This window comes from Patella vulgata, chromosome 6 (assembly GCF_932274485.2).
Source record: "Patella vulgata chromosome 6, xgPatVulg1.2, whole genome shotgun sequence".
NCBI classification, from domain to species: domain Eukaryota; kingdom Metazoa; phylum Mollusca; class Gastropoda; family Patellidae; genus Patella; species Patella vulgata.
Genome location: NC_065884.2, coordinates 30,007,438 through 30,029,207, shown reverse-complemented (window position 1 = coordinate 30,029,207; position 21,770 = coordinate 30,007,438). Strand labels below are relative to the sequence as shown.

At 36.0% G+C, this 21,770-nt stretch overlaps 1 long non-coding RNA gene across 1 annotated transcript in view; it reads left to right on the top strand.

Moving 5' to 3' along the window:
- Positions 1–1,000: 1,000 nt before the first annotated feature.
- The window catches only part of LOC126823881 (uncharacterized), a 74,415-nt gene continuing 53,645 nt past the window's right edge, over positions 1,001–21,770 (top strand). The window contains exon 1 of the long non-coding RNA XR_007681354.2: positions 1,001–1,257. This is a non-coding gene — a long non-coding RNA (uncharacterized LOC126823881). The remainder of the gene's footprint in view (positions 1,258–21,770) is intronic.

Below are 21,770 nucleotides of genomic sequence, written 5' to 3'. Positions count from 1 at the left end.
GAAGATCTGACAAGTTGTACTCGAAGGGCGTGTCAGACATGGATTAATCAGCGTTGACGTTTAATACAATAAGACATTATTTACTTATATGCAGGGTGAGGGGTCAAACCCCCAAATCACCCTCCCTGCCAATCCTTTACACCAGCTTAGAGTCGCGGATATCTCCTGTCACCGAAACTACTACAAGTTCTAACAAACTCGCTGTCACTTCTGGCCATTTCTTCTAATATGTATTCTTAGAATATTGCAATATAATTGTCTTAGAATGTCTATGAATTTAAATCGACTTACATGATGGACGTTTTTTTTTTTTACGTGAACCAGTTTTAAAGGGTTAATATCGGAAAATAATGAAACAATCAATATTTTTGATTTAGCTTAGAGGATAACAATCTTATTAATGTAGATTTAGCGTCGTATTTTACCTGCTCTTAGGTTTACAACGTACGATTACAGCCGCTACAATTGGTACATTCATTGAAGCCCTGCAACATATTATATCATAATTTGTATTTAAATAAATGGTTTTGTACTTTTAAAATGCCTATCGCTCTTGGTTTGAGTTCAATTTATTTTACATTTTGGCGGTAATTTCTCTTTAAACTAATGATAAATTTGTATTTTGTACTTTTATTAAGCCGTTCAGAGTTCACTATATCGCTCGTGTTCTGAAAGGTTCTTTATGAAGCACTCGAATCATAGTGAGACTCGATAGCCTGTAAATACAATTAAGCGGCATCATATGAATAGTAATTGCAAGTATCCACGCTACTTTCATTATGTGAGATGAACATATCAAATTGTAAAGACATCTTTACCCCCTCAATAAACAGAAACTCCTTGACGTGACGTCAGTTACCAAGAAACAAATTCATTGGTTGAGTCTGCCAATCAGCGGGTGTTTATCAAATTATCAAACGTCGCGTAGAAACAAACGACTTCAACTTATCTGAGATTTCATTGGTAGTGGGCTAGGCTTAGAATTCGTACAACCACGCGTACAAATCATTGATAAATTTGCTATATTTGAAAGTCTTGTTCAGTATTTGTACACCTTTAACACCACCCAGCTTATAGAAGCATGGATTAGACGTTTCTATCTTAAAGCTTCAACAAGAATGTTCTAGACGCTTCGATCTGTGCAAGAATTTTGCTTAATATGTTCTGATGTGCACCTGTTTTAAACTAGACTTAAAGAGGAAGCGGAACTTTCCATTAGCCGGTATAAACTTCTAGTTGTCATCTTAGCTTTAACAGGTAAATTTATGTTTATCCTCTTTAAAGAATATCTCAACATAAAAAGCGTTATTTTGTATGTTTCTGTGTGCGACATTCGTTTATGCGATTTATGTATTTTAGTATAAACTATGTTCAGTTCAATTCTTCAAAGGGGAACATGTGTAGAAAAGTCAATATTTTGTAGAAACAATAGAAGTTTATGATTAACTTGTTTTGAGCAAAATAGCGCAATATTAAACGCCATTGGTTTGCGCTTGCTCTACCTCCCGATACGTGGTTATATCCAACGTATTTTTGTTTTAAACTTTATGGCGTGGTTAAAAGTTTTAGCATGCAAAAAACTCTGGGGAATCTAATGCTAATTTCTTTTCTGAAATGTCAAAAAGCCCAGTATTTTTTTCTCTCCATTTCTATTATGAAAATCCGAGACATAATGGTTCCATATCTCAATTAACATAAATCGTGGACATACATGTACTTTAATTTGGTTTTTGAATTGATATTCTATTCAATAATATTTCTGTATTTTATGATTTGAAATATTACGGATACAGGGGACTGTTTCTTAAATGCCGAGACCAACCCATAAGTCAGTCGATTAAAGAAATGTTCCTTTAATTAGATTTTATATTATGTAAATCCAATAGAAGTTTGTTCATTTCTACATTGAAAAAAGGTGTCTAGTTTTACTAATGGAGCGCAAAAATGTGACCCAGGTTGTGTAAAGTTAGATCTGGTATCAGTAGGAATTTGAAAAAGAGCCAGTCTGAAACCAATCGATGTTTTGGGTTTTGTAGATATTAATATCCTATACTCTTCAAAAAAAATAGGGGATATTGAAATGCAAATACCTATGCAGGTTGTGATATGTTAAATAGTCAAGGACACTTGACATGCTTTGAGAGTATGTTCACAGATGAAGAACTTTTCGCCCCAACAGAACCACTGAGCTGCATGTGCGACACGCAATAGCGCCATACACGTGGGAGGGGTTCATTGTCAAATTTGACACTTCAAGGAAGGTTTGATGAAAACTGCCGCTTGCTGGTTTATCATATCCATGTTTACTTTCCTATCGGCCTTTGCTTTAGTGTGTTACGTTTAATTTGATCGGGGGGACGTGTTCGTCGACGTCAACGTCAACCAACAACACTGCAAGAATTGGCCGTGGCACTGCAAGAGGAGTGGGTCAGATTGCCCCAAATCGTGATAGGACAGTTGATTAGGAGTATGCCACGACGAATTGCTGTATGTCTGAGGATTGGTGGAGCAATTACTCATTATTAAGACAAAAATCAAAAACGTCCATTTTCACTTTTGGCAGTGTATCTCTTTGCGGATGAAATGGGGCCGTCAGATAAGCCGCCCATATGAACTGTTTATGTTCATGTGTAGGCAATTGTTTCAGAATATCCCCTACTTTTTAAGTGTATATTTATAAAGTTTATGAGGTGTGTGTGTGTGTGTGTGTGTGTGTGGGTGTGTGTGTGTGTGGGTGTGTAGGTGTGGTATGTGTTTTGTGTGGTGGGGGTGGAGGGTGGGCAATAAACATATGTTATTGCTTAATCGGCGTGAGAATCGGATCTCATTTAATCAGTTAATAACCAGTATCGACGATTACAAATTACTTGTCTTTAGGACCCCTGAATTAGAAATGGAAATCTTGATTACTGGTGGTTTGGTCATCTTAAGTTATGATCTTGTTGACAAGTAAAAGTTATATTCTTTAATCATCATAAAAGAACCTGTGGAACGACCGATAATTATCGGATGTAAATATTTACTTATTTCATATTGATGTATTTGCAGCGATGATGTTAAAGGGAGAATTGCCATGTATATACAGTATAATTGTTTTATTGCTTTGGTACGCATGCTATTAATCTGTACAAATATCAATATTACATATGTCAGTAGCCATAAAAATTCAATTAGTAACACCTAATATGATATTGATCAATTCCTGGACGTAAATACCAAAAAAACCCAAAACAACATGCATATTATAACACTCCTTTATTGATAGATTAAACATTTTCCGTAACACAAAGATGTCTTTTTTTCGACAATGGTTTAGAGCCTGGGTTCCGAAACTCTGGGTCGCGATCCCAGCTGGGGTTGCCAAGCACTTTTCGTGGGGTCGTGACAGACAATATTGGAATTTTTGAAAAATACTATGTATTCATGAAAAGCATATAAATCTCTGGTCTATACCCCTTTTGCTTCGAGGTCAAATCTATACAATTCCTAACCGTAGTCTGAGGTTTAAGGGGAGAGATAGAGAAATGAGGTTTAACGTCCACTCTTCACAAACTCGATAATTTCGAGATTAACATAATGGTTCAATTATATAATTTAATAATTCTCTTGTGCGTAGAGGTCTTTAGCAGTGGGAGGAAACCGGAAGACCCGGAGAAAACCCACGAGGTTGGACAGGCGACCCTACTTATTATCACGTACAAGCGGGGAATCGAAACCACGCCATTTGACTCAATGATAGACATTATGATCTAGCCCCCCCCCCCTCCTTGTAGTTTAAAGGTGACGTGTCTTCTTTTTTAGTCTGTCATTCTGCTCTAATCAAGACTCATCATATCTAAAATTTTAAATGATTTTTGTCAATTGTTATTACAGCATGTTCGAGGCTTTAAAATCATATTATTATAGCGTGAATTTAGATACATGATCGAAGAAATAATGTGATAAATATAGGGATAATATTTTTCATAGAAACTTGCTAACTCGTTGACAATGATGTAAAGATAGGACAGACGTAAGAATAACCTACTTCACGCAGGACACCTGACTTAAATAATATTTAAATTCGATTTTAAAACGAGTCCTATAAATACCATCGATTCACATAAAGACATTTTCGGAAATAAATGAAGATCTACCAACACTTTATTCTTAAAGATTTATTCGCTGAATGTAATAGGTTTTATCACATCTGTCTAAAGACAAGAAGTTTCTGTAAAGAATTTAAAGTAAATTATAGGAAATGAACATTATAAATATGAAAGTATACATAAAATGTGGAAATAATAGTGTCTCTAGGTGATCAATAACACTATCACATATCACAAAATATAAATGTGACTTAATCATATGAATTACAAGCTTTTACAGCAGAGTATTAAGAATCACGTCTTTCTTTTTCTAGACAAGCCATATTCTAGTAGCTGTACATGATCAGTTTAAATGTATAATAATTATACTTATTGGCGTAGGTGGTTCCCTGGGCCTGCCATTAAACAAACCGCATTGTTAGTTAGTTATAAACTGGAAGGTCATTATGTTGTTGTTGTTTATTACAGATTTAACGTCCAATACAATGAATATGATATTATGGACAGGTTGATTTAATTAAATTATTTACACTTGAAAATTGTTAAAAACACAAAATAAAAAGGTCCTCGGATACCAAACGTTCCTTGAAGCACACTTCTAAACTCGCTGTCGTGAGAATAGAGGGCGGATCATCTTCTCCCTTTCTCATAATAAAGTTAAAATAGGCGGTCCAACTGACTGATGTTTGGCATCATCAGAGCGGATAGAAAAAAAACCCGTGGGGAAAAAAGAATCAGCTGGCTTTATGTGGAAAAGCGAAGTGCTCGCAGTAAAAACCACATAGCTAGGCCCGTAGATTATTTACATATTAAAAGTGTTCGTCCGATAAGTTCCATGTCATTAAAAATTAACTAAGAGTTCAAGACTTCAAAGTTTAAAAGTTCTAGGCATTCCTTTAGCGTTTTCCTTGCGTAATGGTTTAATCCTGCAATGCACCTCAATCAAACGGTGTTATGGCGGAGAGGCGAGGAAACTTAAGTGTAAACAAAGGATTATAGACTGTATCATTATTATTACTGTTATCTAGTTAATTATGTTAATGATTAAAATATATGAGATAAGTTCATAGTTCTTGTGTCATGGGTTACCGCGTATCTTAAATATTATTCACTTATCTTGCATTCAAAATTTACTCACGAATCAATCACATACATGTATATGATTAGCAACTCATTATCACTATATAATGACATTTATCATTCCAATTACAACATATCTTTAAAAATTGCAAACGCCCAAGTTCGTGTATGATTTATTTCTAAGGCAAAAATACAGAAGAGTTTAACACCCAGGGGCGTAAATGTGGGGGTTTGGGGGGGGTGGAACCCCCCCCCCCCCAGGAAAAAAATAGTCGGTCGCAAAATCAGTGCAGTCGGTCGCAAAATAAGAGCAGTCGGTATCAAAATAAGTGCTCACTGCACACGTCACGCTACTCACGCAAAACTTTAGTATAAAATAACCTTGTCAACTTATCATGTTTGAAAAAAGTGATGTGTTTCACTCGTATTCTGTTGTGAGTATGTAAGTCTTAAGAACAAAATTTCCCCCAGGGAGAAAAATAGTCGGTCTCAAAATAAGTGCAGTCACTGCAGTCGGTCTCAAAATTATGCATCGCCGTCTTAATGAATTAATGAGGTTAACAAATAATGCCAGAATAGATCTCAAATACTAGTCGGTCGCAAAATCAATGCAGTCGGTCGTAAGATATGAGCAGTCGGTATCAAAATAAGTGCTCACTGCACACGTCACTCTACTCACGCAAAACTTTAGTATAAAATAACCTTGTCGACTTATCATGTTTGAAAAAAATGTTTTTCACCCCATGGCAAAAAAATAGTCGGTCTCAAAAAAAAGTGCTCACCGCAGTCGGTCTCAGACTAAATGAATTAATGGGGTGTTTTCTGACCATCAGAATTCTGCAAAATCTCTCCCCAAAGTCCAGGAGATTTCAGAGACCAAGTAAGCGCCCCATTGAGGTAAAGTGCCCTCAGGCCCAGTCCTCAAAAATTAAAAGCTCAGTTACATATCGGCGCTCAATTCCATTATGCCATCATTCTTCAACTCCTTCTCTGTCTTATACTATCTCATCACTATCATATTCACGGTTACAGTGAATCGCCCAGTTAGTAGTACCACTAGTGAGTGAGTCGTGGGTCAAAAGACTGTAGAATTGTTAGTTCTACTCTCACAAAACAGGCGACATTGACAGATAGGCCTCAAGATTCTGTCCCATTTCTTATCCTCTGGTTAACGAGAATTTGGATCCATTTGCCATGACATTGACTAAAATTGTCAGGCCCAGTCGCAAAAATTAAAAGCTCGGTTACACATCCGAAATTTTTTCGCGCCTGGGGCGCTCGATTCCATTATAACATCATTCTTCCACTCCTCTGTTGTCTTATACTGTCTCAGCACTTTCATATTCACAATTCACGGTTATACTGAACTGCCTAGTTATGTTAGTAGTACCACTGGCACTGTTGTGTGGGTCGTGAGGCGTCAGACTATAAAAAAGTTCTGTCAACTCTTGCAAAACAGGCGGAATTGACAAGGGCAGATCTCGAAATTTTGTCAAATTGACTCACATTTCTAGTCCTCTCGTCCACAAGAATTTCTCCCAGCAATGACCTCAAATGCCAAGATATTGACTCAATTTTTCAAAATTTTCTCAGGTTGCTCAGTGTTATAGGAACAATCATCATATGACATAAACTTTTTGTCAACTTAAATAAAGCTGCTTTCCAGCGAGACAACGATCGGCAAACAACTATATAATTATACAATACCATCTATGTTCTACCGGGACGCTTAATGTTATAGTCTGTATTTTGTTGACATTCATTGTGGGGTGGGATTGTGGCTGGGGTAGCGCCCTAGATTTGGACCCCCACACCCCTATCTAGATCCGCTACTGCACATGGCCCCTACAAAACCCGCACCTGTGGTGCTCGGCTCCTGACTGCGTCACTCCTACTAGGGGTATGGGCATCAGTCGGTCGTTTTTTGGCTAAACACCCCCCCCCCCCCCCAAACAAAATCGTTATGTACGCCCCTGTTAACACCGTATTTATAAGCATCAAGAATCAACTGTTCACGGGAGTAAAACGTGCTATTGAATATACTGACAATATTTCACATCTTGTGGGTTTAAGATTTGTTTTTAATTCTTTTTGTCTATTTTATGTAGATTATGGTAAATGTAGTAAACTATATATAAAGTTGCTTTTTTTTTTATCGAGTTTCACTTTTGTGTTGTAAACCACATTTCTGTGAAGCTGATTGTAGTTTTAATCCTTTTGTATTTGATAATTCCCATGCTGACTGCTCCTACTATGAGAACAATAGTGTGTGTGTGTGTGTGTGTGTGGGTGTAGGGGGGGGGGGGGTAACGGAATGACCCCTCTAACCCCTTTTTTATTTCGTTTCTGATTAGTTATGTTAGTTTGTGTGCCTTAATGAAATGAAATGAAATGGGCTTTAACGCCCCACTGTTCTGCTCCGACGGGAGGTATGAATGAACGTGTGTCTCCGTTATAGGTAGAAGTACATAAAGGCAGTTCCTTTTTATGATTATTATTTCTGAACACACATTGCTACTTGTCATATTATTTGTAAGTTACTGGAAACGAAGATAGTCAAGTTTAGAAAATCATACGACAGGATATTGTGGTCATTAATAATAATTATACGTTTATTTATCTGTAACCGGTTACTAGAGAACACAAATATTTGTATCGCTTAAAGTTTTCAATATATAATAGGTTATACATGTATATTAAAGGAGCTCAAATATGGTAAGTTATGAATCAATGTTTATTATGGTGTTCATCGGATCGGGGAGACTCACCCGCCCTGAACCGAGTGAAAAAAGGTTCTGATCCGAGTTGAGTGCAACTATATTCACTCCTGATTCAATAGAAGACATCGATCCGATAAAGAGATACAGCAGAATCGCCGATTACTCCAATAAACAGGTAAAACATAATCACAGACTACTCAAATTATAAACAGATAAAACATAATCACAGACTACTCAAATAAACAGAGAGAGAGAGAGAAATGGAGTTTAACGTCCACTCGACACAAACTAGGTCATTTCGGGACTAACATATGGTTTAATTTTATTTCACTAATTCGTTTGCGCGTAGGGGTCTTTAGCAGTGGGAGGAAACCGGAGAACCCGAAGAAAACCCACGAGGTTGGACAGGCGACCCTACTCCTTGTCACGTACAACCGAGGATTCGAAACCACGCCAGTTGACTCAATGAAAGGTCTTATGATACAGCACACACGTGCTAACCATTCAGCCCCCCTCAAATAAACAGGTAAAATAGAATCACAGACTACTCAAATAAACTGGTAAAACAGACTCACAGGCTACTCAAATGAATAGGTAATTACAAGCTACTCAATAAATAGGAGATATCTGTTATTACAGACACACAATGTTTTGGATTTTATTGTTTATGTCGATTTAAGTTTTGTTTGCAAAAAATTTAATTGAACTAAATCAATTCAGTAGTCACCGAGAATAGGTGTATTTTTTATATCCATAAAAGAGAATAACCCAATATAATGGTGTCTTGGTATGTCGATTTACTCGTAATTACCGATTTTAGAAATATAACGTGATTCCTCACCTCATCCGTCAAAGATCCATGTAATTAAAATAAAACACATTTATATGTCTAGCTAAAGATATGTTTTATGTTTGAAAATCGTAGCTTTCTAAAGTAACTTTACTAAAGGTAATAAATTGTCTCGAACTGGGGAAAAGAGCATAACACATTTAGGAGAGACGTTAATAAATTGGGTGAATTCAATGATACTTTTGTTTTTAATACATAAGTGGTCGGTGTAATCGTTCATGACACAAGTATTAGTCACTACCCCCCCCCCCCCCAAAAAAAACCCCCAAAAAACCCCCAAAAAACCCCTAAAAAACAAACAAACAAAAACAAAAACAAAACAAAACAGTCTGGCAGTGTACTTCAGGTTCTTTAAATGAAGTTTTTTTTACGGGGAGATTGTTCATGATGTATAACGTAATGACAATACATCGCCAATATTCACCGTTTTAAGTTTTAAATAAGTCAGCTTAAACGTAAATATTTATACACACAATAGTGGAATATGTATGATTTCATAATGAAGGAGGCTCAAAAATTGTATAAACAAGATTAGACGTAGAGCATGCCGTGACAGCTTGGACATTTCAACCAAACTTGAAAGGCTTATAGCTTATTCATGCAAACATTTGTTCTTGTTGCGCCCCCTCAAATTAATGGAGAAAAATACCATAAAAATGTCCTACAGATGATATGAAACATTATGTCTGTTTATCACCTTAAGATATAAATTACCCGTTACAGTGATATAAATTATACATTACACCATTAAAAAGTCAATATATTATAGAAACTATTATACTTATTAACAGGATGTGTGACACTGACATACATTGTACATATTTCATCTTGTGTGTGTCATATTGGTGGTAGCATGTATTCTGTAAAAAAAATATTAGCAAATCTCAGTTACATTTTAATAAAATAAAAATCTGCATTTATTTGTCTAAATTTACTCTTTTTACATATTTTGAATAGAATATTCTTTTATATAAAATCAAGTGACTATACCAATCATTATACCTTTGGTAATACATCCAGTACGAACGAGTGTCGTGCAACTTCACTTCACTCTTTATGGAACACCCGATACCACTGACATCTTAAATCTAGACCCGAAGCATCAACTACAGGTGTTATGTTCGAGAAGCAGTGAACTCGTACCCTTAGCACAAAGATACCAACATTTTTCTTGTGGTTTCATTTAGTGTTCTTTTGTCGTTTTTTTTATAATGTGACCGTTTGCAATACCAGTAGGCAAAGGCCATGGAAAAAAGGCATAAAAACAGCTATACTCATTCGTCAAGTATCACCAACTCGAAGATTAAGATTTCGTTGTTCCGGAAGTTACCGATATAAAATGCTGCAACAGTTCTTCTCGATCTTACCTAAATTTAAAGTTCCCATCACTTCATGAAGATATTTCCACGATGGCGACTATATTTGGCGGGAAAGTCTGACGATGCGCTGATTTAGATTAATTAGTAGTGTTTGGTCACAGTTTGGTGTCAATATGTTTTAAGGGACACAGATTCAATTTCTGGCAGTTACAACTGTGTAAAATGATCACATGTAGACCTATTTTGCATATTTTCAAGCTGGCGGCCATTTTATGGCGGGAAAATGGGACGATGTGCTGATATTGATTAAGTGGTCGTCTTTAGTGTCAATATACATCTTTTCAGGGACACAGATTCCATTTCTGCCAGTTATAACTGTGTAAAATGATCACATGTTTACCTATTTTGCATATTTCCAAGATGGCGGCCATTTTCAAAGAAAAATGGGACGACGTGCTGATATTGATTAAGTATTCGTGTTTCGTGTCAATATGTTTTCGGGGCGCAGATTCGATTTCTGCCATTTACAATTGCATGAAATGATGCTATGTCCACTCATACATCATATTTCCATGATGACCCCGGCCGTTTGTGGCAGGGAGGGGGGGGGGGTTCTAAACACATTACATAAAACGTTTCTGAATCCAATTCTGCCATGTATAGGCTTGTAGCATGTCCCTGGAAGCTAGTGCCGTGTTTTACCCATTAGGTATATTATCGAACGATGAAAATTTCTCATCCGAGTTGGCCACTGAGCTAATATCGATTTTCCAGAAAAATAGCGCATTTACTTAGTCGATCAGTCCGATTTTAAGACTTGGTGACGCCATCGAGACTTTCGGTTTATGTTTTCTGTCAGTTATAGATATAAAATTAACGATGGTTAAAAATGTGAGAGTTACAACTTTTGAAAAGGTAATTAATAAATTAAAAAGTAGAACAGAAATGTATGATATTAAATATAAAGCGGTATACAAAGAAGATAAAAACCCTGAAGAAACATAAAGAAATGTATAAATATCAAGAATAATAATAATATACATTATGTACATATATTTAAAGTTCTGACGGGAAGTTCATTAATTGGAAACAAAGGAATGAATAAGATATTTACAATGAGATCTTAACTAATACAATTACATACAAATACATATATCTCAAACATACAGACACAGCAATATAAGACTGAAATTAACAATATGAATGGATTAAACTAAGTATAATATTCTAAAAATGCACAAATATAATTATAGAAATACTTATAGAAATATACTAGTAATTTAATTATTTCATATATAAATTAAAAAAAATGAAATGGGGTTTAACGTCCTACTGTTCTGCTCCTATGCTGGGCTAATGAAGACGGGCATACGCCATACAGTGTGCTATGAGGGAAATTTTTTCCGGGCAGCGGCACTATCGCCTACTCTTATATCGAATTCCAACTGCCAAGGGATCTTTTACGTGCATTCCAATGTATGCACGGGACCTCGGTTTTTCGTCTCATCCGAAGGACTAGACAGCTGTCCTTGTCAGGCCCTCCGTCCTGCATCACTGACAAGGGGGAACCACGCCGGAAAATCTGGATGACTTTTCTAGGCCAATGCAGGGATGGAACACCCGACCTCCAGGCTAGCGAGCCAGCGTCTTACCCACTTAGTCACACGATCCCCATATTTCATACATAAGATAGACTCCAATTATATTAAATATATAAAGATATAAAAGTCAAGTCAAATAAATATAAAACTTACCAAGTGATATACTGTGTTCCTTGTACCAAGGTTAAGTTGCAAGTGAGATTTGAAAGAGAAGCTGAGATGTGGTTATTTTAGTGAGTTAAAAGTGAGTAGAGTTTAGACTTGCTATTGTAAAGACATTGTTGACCAGCTTAGAGATGTACTATTAAAGAGACAATGCCACAAACACCAAATATACCATAAATTACCAATATATTAAAGGGACAATAATACAACAAATACTCAAAATACAATAAATACAAATATACACAAATATACACTACCACACTATAAAAAAACCTTCAAGGCATAGATTATATTATCAAATGACTCCAGTCATCTATGGCATCACTGCCATCACCATTGAAAGAACTGATGTCAGTGATATAAAAGTAGCCAGCCACGTCGTTCTGTAAGTGGTGACATACTTTATGTTTCTAACGCAACAGCATTCCACATGATCATTCCACATTCAGCTTGGAAGTCAGTGGCATAATCTATATCTATGCCACGAGGGCTTCTAAGCAAGTATTTCATTTACAGCCACGTCCCCCCCCATCTTTACTACGTTGCCGTAACGCTGGAACTATGCTCCTAGCCACATGCTTGCTATTCTGTTACGACCTTTTTGTACATATAGGGAAGGTGTTGAGCTTCGTCCATCAACTGCAGTCTAGCACCCAAAGGGGAAACATCACGAAACTAAAAATGTTCTTGATTGCTTGACGTTTGGTTGTTCTCTGCTGTGCAAGTGAATGAGGAAGGGGTGGGCATGGCGCAGGCTCAATAGGCGTGGCGAAAAAGCATGTCAGAGGTGTGGTGGTTGAGAACGTATACCGGTCTGACTGCTAACCGCGAGAGCATAGTGGGAACACGGTGCGCGAAGCCAGGGCTTAGCCATGAGCGTAGTACGATCTTGAGCGCGCTGGGAGTAGGTAAGCGCATGGTGTGGTCGTGGCAGGAGCATGATGGGCGCGTGTCAATTTCTTGCCACGCTTATTGGCGCAAGCCTCACACTGCTGTTACGCTCTCTTTGTCTTCTTTCCCAGGAAAATCGATATCAGCTCAATGGTCATCTCGGATCAGTAATTTTCATCGTTGGATAATATACCAAACCGGCTGTCGGGAATGTGCTACAAGCTAATAGTCTACGTAGCAGAATTGGACTTAGAAACCTGTAAATAGCAACGACAAGTAAATATATGATAATAATGTGTTTAGAAAACATTCCACCGCCTTGAAAAAATGCGATCATTTAAGCAGTTGTATACGGCAGAAATCGAATCTGCGCCATCGAAAACATATATATTGACACCAAAGACGAATACTTAATCAAAATCAGTACATCGTCCGATTTCCCGCCACATGTGACAGCAATATTGGAAATACGCTAAATATGTGAATATATCAACATGTGATCATTTTACAAGGTTGTTAATGTCAGGAATGGAATCTGACCCCCCCCCTCCCTCCGTAAACATTGATACCAAACATTACTACTTAATCATAATCTTCACATCGTCCCATTTCCCGCCACAAATGGCCGCCATCTTGGAAATATGCTAAATATGTGAACATGTGATCAATTTACAAGGTTGTAAATATCAGAAATGGAATAAACAACCCCAAAAACATATATATTGACACCAAACACTACTACTTAATCAAAATCTGCACATCGTCTTATTTTCCCGCCAAAAATGACCGCCATCCTGGAAATATGCTAACCATGTGAACATGTGATCTTACGAGGTTGGAAATGTCAGAAATGGAATCTGCGATCCCAAAAACATATTTATTGACACCAAACACTACTAATTAAACAAAATCTTCACATCGTCCCATTTTCCCACCAAACATGGCCGCCATCTTGGAAATATCTTCATGAAGTGATGGGAAAAAATCTGAAATATAGTCATGACCCTTGTCAATACTAATGCATTGCCAAACCAAAGTTGATTTGTCGATAACATTATAAATAAGGTGAAAATGAAAAAAAGTAAGTTAGAATATTTTCGCAAAATGGCTACCCTCAGATAATGGCCTCCTATACTATGAAGACCTACTCAAAAAATGTTAAGATTGTTTTTTGACATTAAACATCGAAACGTTCAAAATAAAGCTTATTCCACGATTTCTACCCGAAAACCCGACGGATTTACATTAAGGATCGGACTATCATCACAAAATTGTATTTTACGGATGGTATTATAACGATAGAGTGGACAGTGGAGTAAAAAGTGTTCAGTGGTTTCAAGGTCGAGATCACAGTCAAATCCAAAATAATCATAAACATGCATAAGGGATATATGGTATTTTAAGTCACTGTTATTTTTACGCCGTATGCAATGGACAATTTGAAGTTGTTGTTCACCATAAAAAGCTTTTATTTCTTTTTATTTTGGGTAATTATGCTGAATAAAGTTTAGTTTTAATCTTTCGTTCGTAGGGGTTTCACTTCCACTTCCACCCAGGTTGATATCGTAGACAACTTTAGTTTTAAAATTATTCCACGTTTTTATAGTGCACTAGGGGTAGATTTACATCAAGTCAGGAGATAGTGGAAATATATCAGCACAGCGAACGCATAATAAACTTGCACACCTGCTTATACATGTGCATAAGAATATCAGTTAAGACACCACATACTTCATGGATGCAATAAACGCTGAGGTCTTCCCGACACCACTGTCCTACATTCGGGTGTTGATGCTAGCCAGTAAACGGTGATGCCAACCTTTTTAAAACTTATACATGTGATGTCATAGCTGTTATGAATTATGTAGTTTCTTGTATTTCTTATATAAACCAAGAGTTTTATTGACTATTTAAAAGTACACAACGTGAAGTCTATATTGAAGTCCAAAGGGAAGTACAAAATACTGACATAGACTAGTGTTCCATAGTTCTTGTTAGCTGCTGTGTCACACCTTCTTCTCCGTGGATTGCTGGTTCTCTCTGACCCAGCTTTCAATTGGTTTATACATTCCGTATTATTTGTACATATATTACCAAACACGTTTCTGTATGCAATTCGTTATTGTATACATGGTTGTGCGTATTCTCCACCAGGTTGTATCCCGCATTATTGACCAGATTGATCTCTTATTGTATATCGTATAGCCCAAGACTTACGTAGCACATAAGGAAATTATTGTCTTATCCTTCAGACTGTCCATTACGGAAGACCAAAACCGAATGACAATATTTGTGGGAGCATTTCAAAGCACCCCTTGATATTTACGCACCATACTTAAAACTCATGCAAAAATGCATATGAACAAATTTGTATACATAAGTAAATGTTATGCATGCGAACAGGGTCCGTATCCAAAGGTAGGGTGCCCCGTGCAGCGAAAATTTTCCCTACTGAAAGGTCAACTCGACACGGCGAATGGGCAAGCTTCAGTGGCATGTCTATAAATGAGTCTATAAATAACCATCGCACGTGGAATTCTCTACACATCTATCAACTATTACAAGCGTAAAAAATCTATTGTTGACGATTCTGAATAGCAGTAATATTTAGATTTTTGGTTATTACAGCAACTTTAGGAATTACGTTCGTTTTATTTTTTAAATTGCTTTATCATTAACTATACGGTTAGGAGCGGCATCTTTTGGTTTAGTACAAATAATATCTCTGAAACACCCGGGTTAGACAAGAACATGACACTGGCAGTAGTTTTGATTTACTTTTACATGGTTCTTCAAATAATTGTTGAGTTTGCCTAACGTGTGTGTTTCTAAATCCAATTTCTTGTTTCTGCTTTCTGTTATGTTTCGTAAAAAGGAAGTCTTGATTATCCCAGTCTGTCAATCAGATGGAGAATGGTCTGTAGACTGGTTAAGCGAGACTAATTTCAAAACCAGGGCACGTAACCTATTTTTTACTCAAAATTGCCCGGATGTTATGGCCGACACTCGTAACCATTTTTCAGTCTATTATTTATGGATGGTTAAATGGTCATAGCTTATTAAGTACAACATGACCATTTATTTAGTGACTGTAAATGTGCGGAACTGATTTAAGGCTTGGTATATATATATAAATATTGTGCCGTAATTGTCGAGATATTTGGAGATATTTATTTATGGTGGGGGACCCTACCAAAGGAAATCTTAAGTCTAAATTAATCACTTAAAGGGCGTATGTCTCTAATCTTTTGAACCTTAAAATAGACGAAATTTAATCTAAAAGTAATATGAATGTATATAAAGTGATTTATATTCATTTACAAATATATATATTGTATAATCCTTATAAGACATAATATAGAGGTAGATTTCACAAATTAAAAACACTTATATGGATATACTACTTCTGAATTTATTAACATGCTACATTTCGATACATTACGTTATCAATACATAATGGTTTTCTTCCCCTAGTTTTCGATTTCTTGCCTGTGCGGTTAACCCCTTTTTATCTTATGATCCTGTAGTTAAGGTTTCACCTGCTAATTAGTGTTTAATTGTTATCTATATATTGTTATCTCTCATCTCGTTAATCTTGTATAATTATTAGTTGGATCTGCTAAGTTCAAATAGTTTCTAATTGTTATCAATACATTACAGTCTTTCAATTTGTTAATCCTTTGTAATTGTTTATCCATATTATTACTTCTCTATCTTGTTAATTCTTAATTAATGATTAATCTGTTACATGGTTTCCAATTGTTAACTATATATTGCACCACATTTTTGTTATATATATTGTCTACGATATCACCTTAGGTGGAAGTGGATGTAAAACTCCAGAAACGAACGAACGAATGTTATATATCATTATTAAGATAACGATATCTGTATGTGTATCGAAACGTAGCATGTTAATAAATTCAGAAGTAGTATATCCATATAAGTGTCTTTAATATATATTGTAATTTCTAATCAATTATGTTCAGTGAAATACGCGAACAGTCCAAATTAAACGGCCACCTTTTACAGTTACTAAGTCCATTCTGAACTTTGTTTTAATTATTTTTTTATCCTTTGGGAATCAGCTATTAATAATAACTTCCGCATTGTCGCATTGCCTTGTAGTATACGTTTGTCCTTGTTTATTATATAATACAAATGGCTCCCGAGACCATAGAGTACACGACTCGTGTACTGATTATAAGATGGTCATTGTGTCTTAAATATTGGATATTGGGATCCCATATTTTCACGGCAAGATAACAGCACCAGTATTGATTGAAATAGGTCAATATTGAATTCCAATTCGTGTTTTTAATTTCGAATATTATGGACATTATCGAGTTAGAGATTTAGTTCCGTTAACTACTAGATTTCACTTAAATAAACGCAACTTCCTGTAAGTTAAGGGTAAGTAGTAATCAAAGGCAATGTTAAAGTAGCCAAGTCTCTATACTATAACTCAATATCATCCAAAGTCTTTGACATTGAAAACACGAATTATTTGTGAATCAAAATCTACATTGATGTTGTGATCTTACCGGGAAAAGATGGGCTTCTGATATCCACTATTTAAGACAAATTAAACATTTTACCATTGGTACACGAATCGTGTACCATAATGCGTTTCAGCGCCATTAGTAACAAGGGACTCTAAGAACGAGACTAGACATATTCCACAAGTCATGTCAAACGGTGACGTCATATTATTCTTATCTGGAGAACATGCACAATAAATACTATCGGTGTAGACTGGAATAACCAGGCGCTAGAAATTGACATTCGATTGAGACTTCTGGCGTATTTCGCCGAACATTGCAAAAAAATTCGTGTTTTCAATGTCGAAGATTTTGGATGATATTGAGTTACAGACTTAGCTACTTTCAATTGGGATGCCTTAATCTTTTAGTGTTTTCAATTTCCAGTTAAAGTGAAAAATATCCACTTAACTTTAAATGAGATTATAATGACTATTTATCCGGGGTACACAATGTCGCAGCAGGCCCGTAAAGGCGATTTTAAAAGTATGGGGATTGAGATTGAAACAAAGACAATGTCACCGAGCGTAGCTGGACTCATTTTCTTTTGTTTTCATCATCAGTTTTGATGTTGTGGTGCCGTAATACTAATATTGTATAAGGTTACTACCATCGAGACGGCCAAGGATATATTTTGTTCCGATCATTTATCATGTCCGTATTGTTTCATCATTCTTCCACGACTGTCACATAATAAAGTTTGATGTTTTAAATTCATTTGTAAAATTTGATATTGTGATGGCATCTCATAGTAGATTTCAGAAGAAATTATTCTACCGCGCGAAACAAGGCAAGAATTTATTCATTCCCATATACATATTTAAAGTTAGCTGCCGATTGGCAGTAATATTGTTTGTATTATGTTCTTGTCTTCGTATGTACTACGAATTATGATGATGCCTGCTGACCAAAGCGTGACACCAATGTTTTACAATTAATTTCTTATGTTACCTATTGCGTTTTAATCGGTAGTATTTATTCAGGTAGACAATAACACGCCTTTCATTTTTCGTCTTTATTTAGTACTCGTAATTTACAGTCAACGCCAGACATTGGAGGTTCTAACGTGCAGGCACTGAAAGAATTTATATGAATTTCACAAATAATAGTTTGATAAAAAACGCCGAATGATATGTTCGGTCTAACTTAATTACATCCCATTTATATCTTATTGTCTTATATATTTCCCTAATTACTTGTCTTCAAAATTCTTTGTTTTAAATTATTAAAACGTTTTAGTATGATATATTGTTTGTATAGACGATATATTATAGGATTAAAGCCATAGCTAACGCATGGAGATATATAGACCCAAATGAGCCATACAATGAGGAACCTTTCTACAAACCGTCATTATGAGATCAACTTCAGATCATTTTTACCAAGATTGTTAACATTAATTATGTGCTGTAATTCCTATTGATTAATTGTTAACTAAGAATATAGAAATATCAACAACCAACAGGTTGTTATCATGAAAAATAAACTATTTCACAGTCGCCATGACAAAAGTCCAAGAGTTTTACCAAAACTATGCAAACCGGTAAAAAAAACCAACAACAAAAAAAACCCAAAAACAAAACAACAACAAACAAACACATAGACAGTTTTACTCGCTCAAATACTTTTTCCCGCCTATGCAGATTTTCAAGCGCTAATAAACTTCATGCAATATTTGAATAACTGCAAAGCTAAAAGCCACTGAGCGTGATTTTAGCGATAAAGAACTCCCTTCTAAACTACAATATTGTAAAAATTAAATTTCTAATAGGAATACAAAAGTCCACAAATGGTTCAGTATTAACAAAATAAAGATGAAGCGAAGTTCCATCGTTCTAATCCGTCCCTAAACGTGAATGGTACACTTTACTTTTTCTTTTCTCTTCTCATTTCATTTTCCGACAAAATGCAAACGTCACTTTACGTATTAATCTGCACACGTAAATTGACATGATTACTATAGTGCAAAGACGTGGAAGAAGGTTAATTCCCATGGAACGTATAAAAATACACCAGATGTTAATATAAACTGGTTAAATTATTTCATATATCCTTTCATTCACGCTGTCCTTGTCAATACCGGAAATCGATTAATCAAAGGATATTTCTAGTTGCCAGAAAACGAAAATACGCCCACCAGTATCTGTTTCAAGGGTTGCTTTGATGGCAGGGTCAATAACTACGCAAGAATTTTGATATGGGTTTCTCGGAACAATCCCAGCATTTTTGGGGAAAGAATCTTGAAAACTGTGACCCAAAGAGTATTTGCAAGGTTCGGTGACAGGGGAGGTAACTCTGCAAACAAAGCTGGCCTCAGACTAGCAATTATTTGCCCATTGACTTCAATGTTAAATGGCTGTAACATCAAAGGCTGTAGCTTTTTGCTCAACATTCCGTTGGTTCCCATCTTTATAGGCACAATGCGGACCACATTTGGCAATCTCCTCATCATAATTTTGTAGGGGGTTGACCGTTGACACAATGATTGCTCTGCAGAAAGACAATTTATCCGTATTACCCAAAACTGCTATGAAATTGCAAATTTGATCCCTTTTCTCCAATTCTAGACCAAAAAGTCAACCAAAAAATGCAGGAAGAGGGGGGAAAATTAAGGGAAAAATTGTCTATTTATAACTTGCACTACATGAAATGAAATAAGGGGAAATAATTACTAGTCGGAGTCCAGCTGTGCGACGTTTAATTTCAAAATGGATTTCCTTGTAACTAGCCAAACAACCCCTGACCTTAAAGTGGTTTACAAGGCTTGGATGTTAGGAACAGTTACTCTATGAATTTCGATGTTTGTACTGTTTTGACACCCCCAACAAGTTTGAATAAACAAATTCCAGCGAGTTGGGACCATGAACGACTGCTTCTTGCCTCAAACGAACCACCCACAAGAAGAGACAACAACGATAGTGGCGATAAGACCTCGTAGGATACTAGAACCAAGGGGTAAAAAGAATATCAATAACCCTGTGGATGCAGCTATGTACAGGAGTGATGCCAAAGTACTCCCAAATCAAATGCTGGCTTTTACAAATTGTAGACTGATATGTGTATCATTTGCGAATTTCGCCCAGTTTCACTGGAAGCGGAGGATAAGCACATTTATACGAGGTAACCAATGAGGAGCTATGCGTCTCCGATTGGATTTTGCTAAAGTGTATAACAAGAATCTTATCCACTTGGGTAGGAGAATCATTGTTACTTTCACACAATGACAGTTATGTAGCACTCTAGTCCTACGGCAATTTAAATATATTATGACATTTCTTTTGTTCCAAGTACCAGACAATATGGAACAAGACTCATTATGTTTAAGAAGCGTGTAAAATAAGAAAATAAACAAACCATAACAATAACCTAAACATGAATGTCATCACGTATGACATTAAATTGTCTGACTTGGTGCTAAGTTAATGAAAATAATCACCCTTCACGTTTATCGCTCGTTTGTGTTTGCGAAAGGTTGGCACCTATGGCAAAAGTGCATATACATGTATCATTTATTATTACTCTGGCCAGTAACTATCTCACAACTACAAGTTGTGACGCATGTCATGTACACAGCATGGTATGCTTAGATCTCTTGGGGACATCAAGCTCATTTTCGACGATAGAAATCAGAGTCCTTCTCTTTTGAATATCTCATCTGCGTTTAATGCGAAAGAGATTTGTGAGTTTATTATTTCCCTATAGGTGGAAGTTTTTGAATGACGGGATTTAAACTCACAGAAATAATTCGACTTCATATGTTTTGCAGGCATGTCCTTGCTCCTGTCATCCCAATATTGTAATCACTCTACTGATTCAATCTTTCTCGTCTCGGATTCTTCTTGTCTTTCTGATACATAAATAGTTTGACCTCCCTTATGACCTGTATACCATTTGGAATAAAATTGTCCATAATATGGATAACAAAATCACCCAGAGGTTTAAAAACATTACCGGTGAAGCTCCTTTAAAAATCAACTTAGCAGTAATGTTTAATAAACGTCGGGTCCGCGATGGAGACAGAAATATAACCGAGGATACGTGTTATTCATTCCAGAAACATTGTTGGGTCATGTCGTCTAGAAACCAATAGTTTAATTGGTACAGTGGGTCAGGACTGTTGTCGATGTGCTACTCTTATAGAGCTTCCATAGTCGGCAATATTTCGTTTACTAGGTTTCAAAACAAACACAGTAACGTTCAATATAATCTTAATAACAGTTTACATAACAAATTCACACCATTCTATGATTTTATATTCAAACAGAAAGAAAGATGAGTAAATCAGTTCGAAAATCATCAGATACAATGAATGACCACCGACATTTCTTACACATTTTAATTTAAAATCGTTCCTACTCTGCATCTCGTTTCAAAATTCAAACAGAAAGAAAGATCAGTAAATCATCAGATACAATGAATGACCACCCACATTTTATACAAATTTGAATTTAAAATTGTTTCTACTCTGCATCTTGTTCCAAATTTGTAGTAAAAAATAATAATAAGGTGCTGTCT